At 33.7% G+C, this 13,171-nt stretch overlaps 1 protein-coding gene across 1 annotated transcript in view; it reads right to left on the bottom strand.

The window, feature by feature from the left end:
* Positions 1–13,171, bottom strand: part of PHYHIPL (phytanoyl-CoA 2-hydroxylase interacting protein like) — a 64,418-nt gene that overhangs the window by 13,957 nt on the left and 37,290 nt on the right. The window lies entirely within an intron of this gene.

Here is a 13,171-nt window from a genome sequence, read left to right as displayed (position 1 = left end):
CACAAAAACACTGACACTCTAGTTTTCTAATCTATGACATGTTAGTTTTATACAGTTAGGATCCCTCTAAAAAGCCTCAAGAGCCTATTTTTCTACATGACCAATCAATTTTGCTCTAAAGTAATATCAGATGTTTTAAGCCAGATAATTTCATAGAAATGTTGATAATGAAAGGGTCCATCCAAATGAAGGAAATATTTCTTTAAAAGTCCATGGCCTAGCAGTAACAGTCTATAAAAATTCCCCCTCCTCTTTCATTTTGGAAGCATTATATAGAGAAACAGCATGTAATGGTTTTACTACATATACAAATAATACTGAAGACCATTCACTTACAAGTTGCTATCTCAAGGATAACTCTAGAAATCTTTTATCTGTGGAATCTTGAATTTAATTTTGAGAGCTGAAACAACAAATAAGGCTAAAAGAAAAAAGATGATTGCCATAGTGATTGATATTAAAATCCTGAAGAATTTATATGACACCTAGTTACTTTAAAGATTATCTCTACACTTCCACTTAGAGAAAATGCTAACAATTTCGCTGACAGTATAGAGCAGGATTTGACGGATCATAGGACAAAAAGAAAATACAGACATGCCAAGTTTGTTTTATATATAGGAAAGACATACTAGAATCAAATTTTACTCCATTTTTTTCTACATTCCCTTTCCCCAGGCCAACATAATGTTCAATGCCTCAAAGGAGAAAAAAATTGTTATTCAAATAAGAAAAAATGTTAGGCCATAAATCAACTACTTAACTTGTTCCCTAACATAATAAAATGTTCAACAAAAAAACAACAGTGAATGTCACCTTGTGGCAATACTTTCCATTTCCAGGTTAGATTGTTCTCTCCTCCCCCACATTTCCATAACAGTCATTGATATAAACCTTTTGACAATTCCCAACTTCATTAAATCTTTGACCCATGTAGTCTCATATCAACCTGCATTGTAGCCAGAGGAACTCAAAGGCAATCAAAAACTAATTTCAAAATAAGTTATTTAATTTTATTTCTTTTTTTTTTTTTTTTTTTTTGAGACGGAGTCTGGCTCTGTCGCCCAGGCTGGAGTGCAGTGGCCGGATCTCAGCTCACTACAAGCTCCACCCCCCGGGTTTACGCCATTCTCCTGCCTCAGCCTCCCGAGTAGCTGGGACTACAGGCGCCCGCCGCCTCGCCCGGCTAGTTTTTTGTATTTTTTAGTAGAGACGGGGTTTCACCGTGTTCGCCAGGATGGTCTCGATCTCCTGACCTCGTGATCCGCCCGTCTCGGCCTCCCAAAGTGCTGGGATTACAGGCTTAATTTTATTTCTTGAAAAATACTTTTAAAAATCCTTCTTTCTTCTCCTATGTACTTTCTTCAGTCCCGTTTCTCCACATTCCCTCTCCACAAAACTCCCAAAAAAACTACTTCACCTTTAGTTTCCTCCCCATCAGGTTGCATAGAATCCCCAAATTACTTCTAGCTTAAAGCTTTTCAAAAGTTAAGAGCAGGGAAGAAATCAAGTGAAATCCTTATAATGGCCTTGGGAAAGGGAAAGGCAAAAAACACTCAAAACCACAGCAATTAGTAATTTTATACTATTTTGAAAAGCTCACATTTCAACCCATTAGTCTGTCCTACTTGTCTTTAAACATCAGTAATAGTAATGAAAAACTTTCTGAACTCTGATAGTAGAAATTTTTGTAGAACTCATCTGCATTATAACTATGTCCATATAATTTCACAACTGAGTGAAAAAAATACAATTGTTATTTAGGATCATGTAGATAAAAATAAAGCTATTTTGCATTTGATTCAATTTAATGGAAACATAACTTCAATACAGTAACACTATCTAAGATACCATTAATAGTTTTTGCATTTAAACTTCCACTGTTGTTATCTTCTTCAACCTTAAAGTTACAAATGATTATTTTACAGAACATAATACTTTGTTTTTTGGATTTTTCCTTCTGATTGTTAAAATTCAAGAGGAAAAAAATGTTACTTTTATTATAAGTGAAAACCTTTGCTCAAATTATATTTTTCCCATTGGGAACAATATAAAGCTCAAGCCTAGAAATAATTTGTTATATTAAAAATCTTCATTTTCAAGCTACTCATCACAAAACCACTACATTAACTAGTTCTTAACAAAACCACTAGATTAACTTTTATGCAACTTTCTTACTTGGGTAGGCCAAGTAAAAAATTTAATGTAAATAAATCTTACAAGTTTACATGTAACTTTCTTCTTCCTCACTCTCTGTGAATCAATTTTTAACTGAGATTTTGAGATAAGTGACAGAAGACAATAATTCTGTCTCTAAAAACTGATGAAAAAACAGTTATCCACATGACACTAATAATAATCAGTTACCAGTCAGTACTATCTCAGTTCTGTCAATCAATCATACTTCCCAAAGTAGCTTCCTTTCCTTAGTAAGACTTCATCTTACAGACAATTCTAGCTACATATCTCTACTTTACATGCTAAATGGTTCTAACATCTATGGCTACACTGTGGATTGGTACAACTGAATGCAGAATGAATGTACTTTTGTTTCATGTACTTTTGTTTATCCACAACATGAAAGTTGCTTTTGAGAACAAACATTTCAAAAGCAGTTTCTAATGACAGCAACTATTGAAATGCAAGCTGAAAACACTCCAAATTACACTAATAATACTTTCTATATACAGCTCTTTTCTCATTGAGCTTGTTATCTTATAAAAGAATGATCAGATTTTTGTTAAAAAACAGCTTTATTGAGATATAATTCATATACCATATAATTCATTCATTCAAAGTATACAATTCAATGGTTTTTGGTAGATTCAAACTTGCGCATCCACCCGTACAAGCAATTAAGAACACTGTCTTTACCCCAAAATAAAACCCCACCTAAGCCATCATCCCTCCCACTCTGACCACACATACATACTTGACACCTCCCTTCAGCCCTAGACAATCACAAATCTATTTTCTGTCTCCATAGATTTGCCTATTTTGTACATTCATATTAAATGGTATCATACAATATGTGGTCTTTCGTGACTGGCTTCTTCACATAGCAAAAGGTTTTCAGGCTTCATCCACGTTGTACCAGTACTTCACTTCTTTTTATTGCAGCACAATATTCCACTGTATGCATACACCATTCATCAGCTGATAGACATTGGGTTGTTTCCACTTTGGGGCTATTATAAATAATGCTACCATGAACATTTGTGAACCAATTTTTGTGCTAACATGTATTTCCATTTCTCTTAGGTGTATACTTAAGAGTGGAATTGCTGTGTCATATAATAATTTATATGTTTAACTTACTTAGGAACTGCCAGACTTTTCCAAATTAGTTGTACATTTCACATTCCCATTAGCAGTGTATGAAGGTTCCAATTTCTTCACATCCTCACCAACATTTAACATTTAATATTATCTTTTTTTTTTTAATTGAAAAAAGGTATCATAGCGGTTGTGTAGTGGTATCTCACTGTGGTTGTAATTTGCATTTCCCTGATAGCTAATGGTGTTGGAAATCTTTTCACGTGTTTATTGGCTATTTGTATATCTTCTTTGGAGAAATGTTTATTTAGATCCATTGCCCTTTTTTAAAAATTGAGTTGTCTTTTTTTATTACTGAGTTGTAATGGTCCTTTATCATCTAGATACAAGTCTATTATCAGATATATGATTTGCAAAAATGTTCTCTCATTCTGTGGTTTGTCTCTTTTCTTTTTTAAAGCACAAAAAATAATTTTGACCAAGTCCAATTTATCTATTTTTCTTTTGTTGCTCATGCTTTTGGGGTCATATTTTAAGAAAACACTGCTTAACCCAAGGTCATGAAGATTTATTTTCTTCTAAGGGTATTATAGTTTTAATTCTTACATTTAGGTCTCTGATCCATTCTGAGGTAATTTTGTATATGGTGTGAGGTAGGAGTCCAACTTCATTCTTTTTCATATGGATAGGTCGCTATCTCAGCATTGTTGAAAAGATTATTCTTTTCTTATTTAATTGCCTTGCCACCCTTGCCAAAATCAACTGGTCATAAATATATGGTTTATTTCTACACTCTCAATTCTATTCTACTGATCTTGATCCCCAACTCCAGTACTGCACCAACTTGATTACTGTAGCACTGTAGTACGTTCCGAGGTCAAGAAAGGTGAGTCCTTCAACTTTGTTCATCTTTTCAAGACCTTTTTGGCTATTCTGGGTCCCCTGAATTTCCATATGAATTTTAGAATCAGCTTGTCAGTTTTTGCAAAGAAGTTAGATGGGATTTTGCTAAGGTTTGAGTTGAATCTATATATAAATTTGGGGTATTTTCATCTTAATAATATTGTCTTCCAATCTATGGAACATGAGGTGTCTTACCATTTATTTAGGTCTTCTTTAGTTTCTTTCAACATGATCCATTCTTACATGCCCAAAATAAGCAAGAGCGTTTAAGGAGAAAGTAAATCTACATTATCAATGAAGAGATCACTGTAGATTAATTCCCTTTTAAATGTCTATTGTGGAAGTTTACAAGCATACATCAAGTAGACAAAATAATGCAATGAATCTCCATGTACCTATCGCCCAACTTTAAAACACATTGACATTTTGCCAGTTTTGTTTCATTTATTTACTATCTGGTTTTGAATTCATTCACCTTTTCTTAGATAAATTTTATTTTGATAGAATTTCAGACTTACAAAAAAGTTGTAAAACTAGTACTAAGAGCTCCCATATACCCTTTACCCAGATTCTCTACTTGTTAACATTTTACTGAATTTGCTTTATTATCTTCTCTGTCTCTCCCCCTGCCACCTCTCTTTCTCTCCACACATACACATACACATTTACCTCAGAATCATTTGAGAGTAAACTGCCCACAGGATGGCCCTTTATTCCTAAACACTAAATTGTATATTTCATTAGAAAGATACTCTCTTACACAACCAAAGTATAATGATCAAAATCAGAAAATTACTATTGCCCTATCATCTAACCTATAGACCTCATATTTCAGTATTTGTTTTTTTTTAAAAAATCTGCATAGCAGCAAAAACAAAGTCCCAAAACCTTGTGGTCACAGGTTGCTATTTGGCCATCATGTCTCTTTTAATCTGGAATAGTTCTTAAGTCTGTTTGTCTTCCATATTTGAAAATAATTTTGTAGAATGTTCCTCCATTTGGGTTTGTCTGATGTTTCCTAATCATTGAGATTTTTCTTTTTTTTTTGGCAGAAATACTGTAGACATAATGTTGTATATGTGATAATTGGTTTGTTCCATTACTGGTAAAGTTAATGTTCATCACTTGGTTAAGTTAGTGTCTACAAGGTTTCTCTATTTTTCCCTTTTAATTAATCAGCATTTTTGTGGGGAGATATTTTGAAACTATGTAAATGTCTAGTTTCACATCAAACTTTACCCCACTAATTTTAGTATCTGCTGATGATTCTTCCCTGAATCAATTACAAATTTGCCAAATGGTGATTTTCTATCATACCATCTACATTTATTACTTGTGGTCCCCTATAAGGAAGAACTTCTCCATTGTTTATAACACTAGACACTCAGGTATCCTATTATTCAATGTGGGTTATAATGTGGGCTTGAATGTTTGTGTCTCCTCCAAAATTCATGTTGAAACTTAATTCCCAATGCAATAGCATTAAGAGGTGGAGTCTTTAGGCAGTAATTAGGTCATGAGGGGTCCTCCTTTGTGAATGGGATTAAGGCCTTCATAAAAGAGTCTTCAAACACAGGTTAGCCCTTTTGCCCTTCCAACTTCTGCCATGTAAGGACACAGTGTTCATCCCCTCTCTGGAGGATGCAGCAGCATGGTGCCATCTTGAAGCAGACAGAAGCCCCCATACACAAAATCTGCTCACATTTTGACCTTGGACTTCCCAACCTTTGGAACTGAGAGAAATAAATGCCTATTATTTATATATTACCCAGCTTCAGGTGTATTTTTATAGCATCACAAATGAATTAAGACAGTCTGTTACTATAGGTTATTTTGTTGCTTAACTTGACTCACATTTGGTCAATATAAGCCCTTCAAGCTGGTTCCTTTTGGCATGTCCCCATCATTATTTGAGTATTTTCTTACTTTCTTCTATTAACAAGGTGTTTCAGGCTTATTTTATAGTTTCAAACCCAAGCCTTGCAATCAGCCATTTCTCTGAGGAGCTAAGGCTCATTTTGGTAGAGGATAGCATTTGAGACTAAGACCTGAGTATTAGGCTTGCTCATTACTGTTAGAGTGTCATTGCTTCTAGGGCCTCTCAATGGCTACAAGAGATAGGAAGTACATGCATATGTGTGCATACTCATATCTATATTTCTACACTTACATATAACAACACCATAGGTTTATACTGATAGATCCAATTCTAACCCAACATCACAGGGTTCATTCCAGTTTTCCTCTTTACCATCTCTACAATCACAGGTTAAGTATACCTTATCCAAAATGCTTGGGACCAGAAGTGTTACAAATATCAATTTTTGTTCCGAGTTTGGAATATTTGCATTTTTAGGAATGCCAATCTGAAATCTGAAATCTGAAAGCCTCCAATGAGTATTTCCTTTGAGTGTCATGTCAGCACTCAAAAAGTTTTGGATTTTGGAGCATTTCAGGTTTTAGATTTTCAAATTAGAGATACTCAACTGGTACTTCAACAGTGAGAAACCTGGCTCTCATTATTTATATTTACTTATTTGCTCAATATAGCATACACTGAAGCAGTTTCTGCATTGCTGATTCATTCCACTGTGGAAAACCTATTAACCAGTTCAACATTTCCTTACAATTCCTTTTGTATTTGGTCTGAGAGTTTATAAACAAAACACTATTTTCAAAAATTACTTGAAAACTTTACCTAAAAAACTAAAAGGTAATTTTTACCTAAAAAGTATTGAACTTTAGTTAAGAATATGCATGCTGAATTAGTTTTTGGTGTCTACTACTTTGAAATGGATCAAATGGATAGGTTAGGTGGGTAGATGAGTATGTGTACATTAAATCAGAAAGTGTCAATTGAAGTAGTGTAGACTATACAATTCCTTCAACTTTTCTGTTTGAAAGTTTCCTAATATTAGTCAAAAATAAAATATAATGGCAAAATCTATTTTTTTGCCTTCAATGTGATTATGTTATTCATGGGTAATGTAGTTTATCTGCTTTATTATGAATATAAAAGCAATTAATATGGTTCCAAAAAACTACACACACATACACAAAATACTTAAGTATCACCTTCCTATGTTTCCTGTTTCCACCCAGCTCCTGAAGATAACTGATATAACATTAAGAGTTAGATGATCAAATCAGGCTTATGGGTATCAGAAATATACAGTACCAAATTTTACGAATACTTTAAAAGATAAAGGCAATCACAAGAAATAGGCAATGCACGGAGAAGACTGAGACTCTCAAGGCAACTCCCAAATCTTTACACTCTCCTCCTGTCCCCAATTAATATGCCCTCTTGTTGAGATTTAACATATAATGTTCCAAATGGTGTGTGTAAAATAACACACAATCAGTTATATCTCTTTTATACCCCTAAATTAAATAGCTTTGATACATTTTCCAGTGAGCCATGTTCCAAAAATCTATAAATTTCAGGCTTACTTACAGTAAGACCAAGTATATCTAAAAAGCATTTCACAAATAAGGCCTCTTCATTAACATTCTGCTAGTAAGTCTCATTAGTGTGTTTAAAAGGAAGTCTGGTTACTAGCATGTTTGCAAAGGAATTTGACCAGGTCATCTCTTTCTTTTCCTGAAATCCCTGATAAAGGAGGAAAATGAGTTGACCATTAACAAATCCATTAACCATTAAGAAATCCCATTCGTTTCTGGCCTTCATTTATTTCCACTGCTTTTGCTTTGTTTTGTTTTGAAAAATACACATAGAATCCCATTCTATTAGTTAGGTTTAATATTTTTTTCTATTTTCTGCCACTTTAATTTCTTTTTTAATCTTTATTATTTCCATTCTGGTGTTTTAGTAGGGAATTATATAGTTGTTTTTCCTTAGTATTTACAATAGGAGTTTATTTCATGTGTTTCTACTGTTTTTGCCCCCCACTGGTAATAAATGTTTAAACCTATGCTCTTTCTCTGACCAGTACTTTAGGCATATCTAATTTATTGAAATCTTCCTTGTTTTGATCATCTTCTGGACACCATTGCTCCTTAGTCCCACCAATTTTGCCTTGAAAACAATGAATAATTTTTCCTCTACATAATATCTTTCCTTGAGTGCTCCAATAAAAGTCAACCTAAAATCTTAGCTACAGTAGTTAAGAGGGCCTAAATGACTCCATCGAAATAAAGAGAGTGTTTGCAAAGGTAATGATGGTAGTTAGTTTAAATAATAAGCCTTAAGCCATCTTTCTAAGAAACAAATGGTAGGTGTTAGGTTCACTTCCCTTAAAAACAGCAGTCAAGAGCAACTTTCTCATGTTTTATTTCCTTCCTAAAGTTCTAGTGATTAAAAAACCTCTAACAAAGAATAGATACGACTATTTTATAATTGTAATTACGTATTTGTGTTTAAATAAATATATGTTTTAATAACTTCCATTACAAAGTCAGAGATGCAGTATGCTGGGAGAAAACTGCTTTCCTCATCACTAAAAACAACTTTGAAATACTGTAATACTTTCAAGTTCAGTAAAAGAAAAACTAATTAAGATGGTAATAAAACTCAAAATAGTAACCACAACTAAACACCGAAACTATTCTCTGCTTTACAATAAACTCTCACAATAAAAATACTCTTAGTGGTAACATTGAACATTGTTGGAACTTTTAGGAAAAAACAAATATCACTTTATCAATAACATTTACATATTGTTTTGTAACCTATTTTTTATTTAATAATTTATGCACATTTTCACATGGCTACATATAATTGTAATCTTTTTGTATTCTATTCTATTAATCAGTCATCCTAATACTGAACATTTAGATTGTTTCCAGTGTTTTCCAGTGTTGCAATAAGACTTTAATCAACACTATTCTAAGTACATTTTGGGGCATATCTTTTTTTTATCTTTGAAGAAATCCTAAGAATTGCAAATGTTGAATCATATTGGTTTTTACCAATCTGTATTCCCAATTACAGTTTTAGGGTGCCTATATTTTGTACCCTTAACAATTCTATATACTGTTGTTTAAAACACACACACACAAACACACACACGCAGATATATATATATATATATCTCAACAGGCAAAAATTAAAATCTTATTTTATCTTAAAAGAGCAAAAAGTGAATCTTGACCTAAACCTTCCATTTTAGACAAAAGTTAGCTCAAAATAGATCAAAACCTATAAAACATGAAGCAATAAAAGTTTTAGGGAAATAAAAAGAGAAAATCACTGGGACCTAGAATTAAGCAAATAGTTCTCAGACTTAAAAGCATGATTCACTAAAGGAAAACTACTCAGATACTTCCCTTATTTTGTTTTTGCCTTCTTGAGGTTTTATTCTACCATTGTGTTTCAGCTAATTTCTCCTTATGTGTCTCAAATGTTTGCTTTATATATCTTGATGCCATAGTGTGAGGCATATGTACTTGAGAGTTACGTCTTCATTAGGGATTACAGCTTTTTAAATTAAAAATGACATGTTATCTTACTTAATAAGTATAATATATTGCTATGGTTTGTCCCCATCAAAACTCATGTTGAGGCTTGATCCCCAAGATGGCAGCATTGGGAAGTGAGGCCTTAGTGGCAGGTGTTTGAATCACGGGGGTTCTGCTCTCATCAGTAGATTAATACCATCTCATGGGAGTGAGTTCTCACCCTAGCAGAAAGGGGACTAATTTCAGAGAAAGCAGGTTGTTATAAAGTGAGCCCAGCCTCTAGTGCATGTTTCTTTGGATGTCTGCTTGCCTTGCTGCTTCTCTATCATGCTGTGACACAGCACACAACCCTCACCAGAAGTCAGCTAGGTAGACGCCCTCCACCTTGGACTTCCCAGCCTCCTGAACTACAATAAGTAAATTTCTTTTCTTTATAAATTACCCAGTCTTGGGTATTCAGTTATACCAACAGAAAATAGACTGAGACCTATATTAATTACATCTTGAAATACTTTTGCATCCTGCTTTATTTTAATTTGTGTGTGTGTGGAATAATTGTTAGTTCTCCATCTTCACTTTTTGCTTTAAAAATCGTTTTAAAGTAACTTTTTAGGTGCATCTTTTGTATTTTGACTAAATTTGAGTATTTTTGCCTTTTATCAGGAGTATTTAACTTACATTTGTTTCTTCTTGTCTATGAGATCTTATTTTTTACATTCCTTGTTTTTCCTTAGTTTCTATCTTTCACTATATGGACAGTAATTTCTTTGAAATCTCTTTTATACCATAATTTGGAAGTTATAAATCCCATCTTTTACTAGAAGTTATTTTTCTTTAATATCAAGAGTGAAAAAAATACTTATCAAACCTTCCATATGTAAAATGAAGAAACCGAAATACTTTTACTTTTAATTTCTGATGGCATACTTTAAGATTTTAGAGCAATTTTTAAAACTTTTATTAAAAAATGAACTAGTTCCTTCAAAATAATTTATGAGGTTTTCATTCCATTTCAGAACCTCATTTATCTTTCATACCTCATCACAGGCATTTATAAACCTTTGCTTGACAAACCTCATGGTGCTATCACCCCTCTCTTCACACCAGACTTGGTGCCATGCTCATATGCATATCTGCATTCCCTACCCCAGGTACCTCTTCCTTAGAGGACACCTCCGCCAACTTTCTTAAAGCGGGGTAGGGTCGATTGGCTGAGGCACTTTTCTCCACCCTAACTCCTCCTTGGCAATGATTCCACCATCACCACCACCACCACCACCACCACCCACCACCCACCACCACCATCACCACCACCACCATCTTCATTACATCCACCTGACTCTTGCCTGGTGCAGTTCTGTGGGAAGAAATTAAACACTGGGGCCTTATTTTTGCCTCTTGCTTTTACTGTTCCGATAAATGAATAAAGGCTTGATTATTCAGTTTGGTTCTTTGGGAACCACCAGTATCTGTATATTGGATCTGTTTCTGTCCTCCATGTATATCATCACTTATTTTCACCTGTATCTTTTCCTTTACATTCTGAAAGAAAAATTCGAAGTGCTTCCACCATCTGTCTGATTTTTTTTCCAGTGTGGCTTCCACTCTTTGCTACTAATGGGAATTTTAAAAATAGTGTAACATTATAAATTTTCTAATGTACTCTCTTGTTCTCAATTAGGTCTCTTTATATATTAGTTTATTATTTTAACTAATCTTTCATCTTCATTAAACCCAATCCTGAATTTTATTGAGAATACAAATCAGAATCTATAAAATTTAGTTTTACTATTAAAAAAACACAGAATTGTCATTTTTCTGTCTCTTATTGGTAAATTTTCGTCCACCTATTTCTCTGTAGAATTGTTTCATAGGTAGGTCTCATTTTGTTTTTTCACCCTGTGGAAGACCTAGAAACTTCTTGTTTTTAGGTCTAGCATAGGATTGATGGATCCTACTTAAATCTCCTCTTTTCCTACAAGAGGATGCTATTAAAATTTTCCTCTTAGATTTTAATTTGAAAGGGTAGTTATATATAAGTTTCATTTTTCTAGTTAAGAGACTCCAAAGTCTGTGAAGAGAAAAAAGAACTAGAGATACGGAGAATCACAGCAAATAAACCTCATATTAGTTTATTCTCTTGGTTTGGTTAATCTACTAATCAGGGGCTGGCTTTCTACTACTAGTATTCTGCCTGGTCTGACTTTTTCCTCCAGTTACAATTTGTAACTAAGTCTGAATTCTTCCCTTGAATTGCTGATTCACATGGAGAAGTGTCTTATCACTTTAGAGGTAAGCCTCATTACCATCAGGAGATAGAGCTTCATTTTCTGCGGCCCCTAGCATATCTGCTTTCAATAATTATTAATCCATGGCAACAAGGTAAATTCCAAGTGAAGCTGCTAGCTGTCCATCCTTCACTCTATCCAATCACAGGGTGACAGCACAGATCTTCCAAGAACTTCTCTACTATTTTTCCTGCAATGCTGTATAGTTTTCTGAGGAGGAGGAATAAAAACTTTTACAATGGGATTCCATGGATAAATCATATGACACATATTACTCAGGGAGTATAATGTTGATGGAGCCCTTTACATAAGTTTTATTGTTAAGAAGAGTTTTCCTCTATTTTCATTTCTTACTCATTTTGACCCAGGTCTTATGGAGGGGATAGTTTGATGCTTTTGCTCAAAAGTACCAGCTTACTTGGAAATTCTTTAATATATATTAAAAACAGTAAGTTTTTTTTTTTTAAATCAGACTTTTGAACTTTTCATCCTTTTTGGTTTTTTAATTTGACATTTCTGGCAGCATTCACTAGATTATTCTTATGGAGTTTATTATAATATTAGTAGATAAGAGTAAATACCAGAGTTACAATTTTTATGTCTCCCATCCATAGGTGTTTTACAGATTTAAGACCACTACAATTATGGATATACAACTTTCAGAATAAAGTAAGTTAGGAACTGAGGATAAGTATCTTAGGTATTAAAATAAACAGACAACAAGGTGTGGGACTGGGGTATAATGGAAAGTAAAGATTATGCTACCCTGCACAAGAAACGTAGAAATAGGCTGGCATATTAAGGTAGCATTCAAAAGAGGGCAAAACATAGATGTTATTCAGGAAAAGACAAGCATGAATTGCAAGACTGATCCAAGAAGGATCGAACAAAGTTAAAGAGTAAAGTAATAGAACCCCATGGGCAGATCTCTGAATTAAGCCAAAGGCCAGTGCAAAATTTTAAGTTTCATTTACAGTAAGGTGAACTGCATTTGTTTGGAAACCTCTGAACATTTATCACAAATTACACACCTCCACTATGCTAATATCCCAATGAATTCCCATGTTGATAGCTATATCCCACATACATAAGTACACAATGATTAGTTACAGAGTGGCTAAGAGTGTGCCTACTGGTCATACAGACATGGTTTGGAATTCTAGCTATGCTACATGGAGTTGTTTGACCTTGAATAAATGTTAACAATCCGGTAAGTCTGTTTCCTCATAGGGTAAATGAGTATGAAATGAGGTTATACAGACATATAAAACATCTAATACATC

This window comes from Papio anubis, chromosome 11 (assembly GCF_008728515.1).
Source record: "Papio anubis isolate 15944 chromosome 11, Panubis1.0, whole genome shotgun sequence".
Taxonomy (NCBI): Eukaryota; Metazoa; Chordata; class Mammalia; order Primates; family Cercopithecidae; genus Papio; species Papio anubis.
Note: the sequence above shows the minus strand (reverse complement) of the source record. Positions and strands in the feature narration are given on the sequence as shown.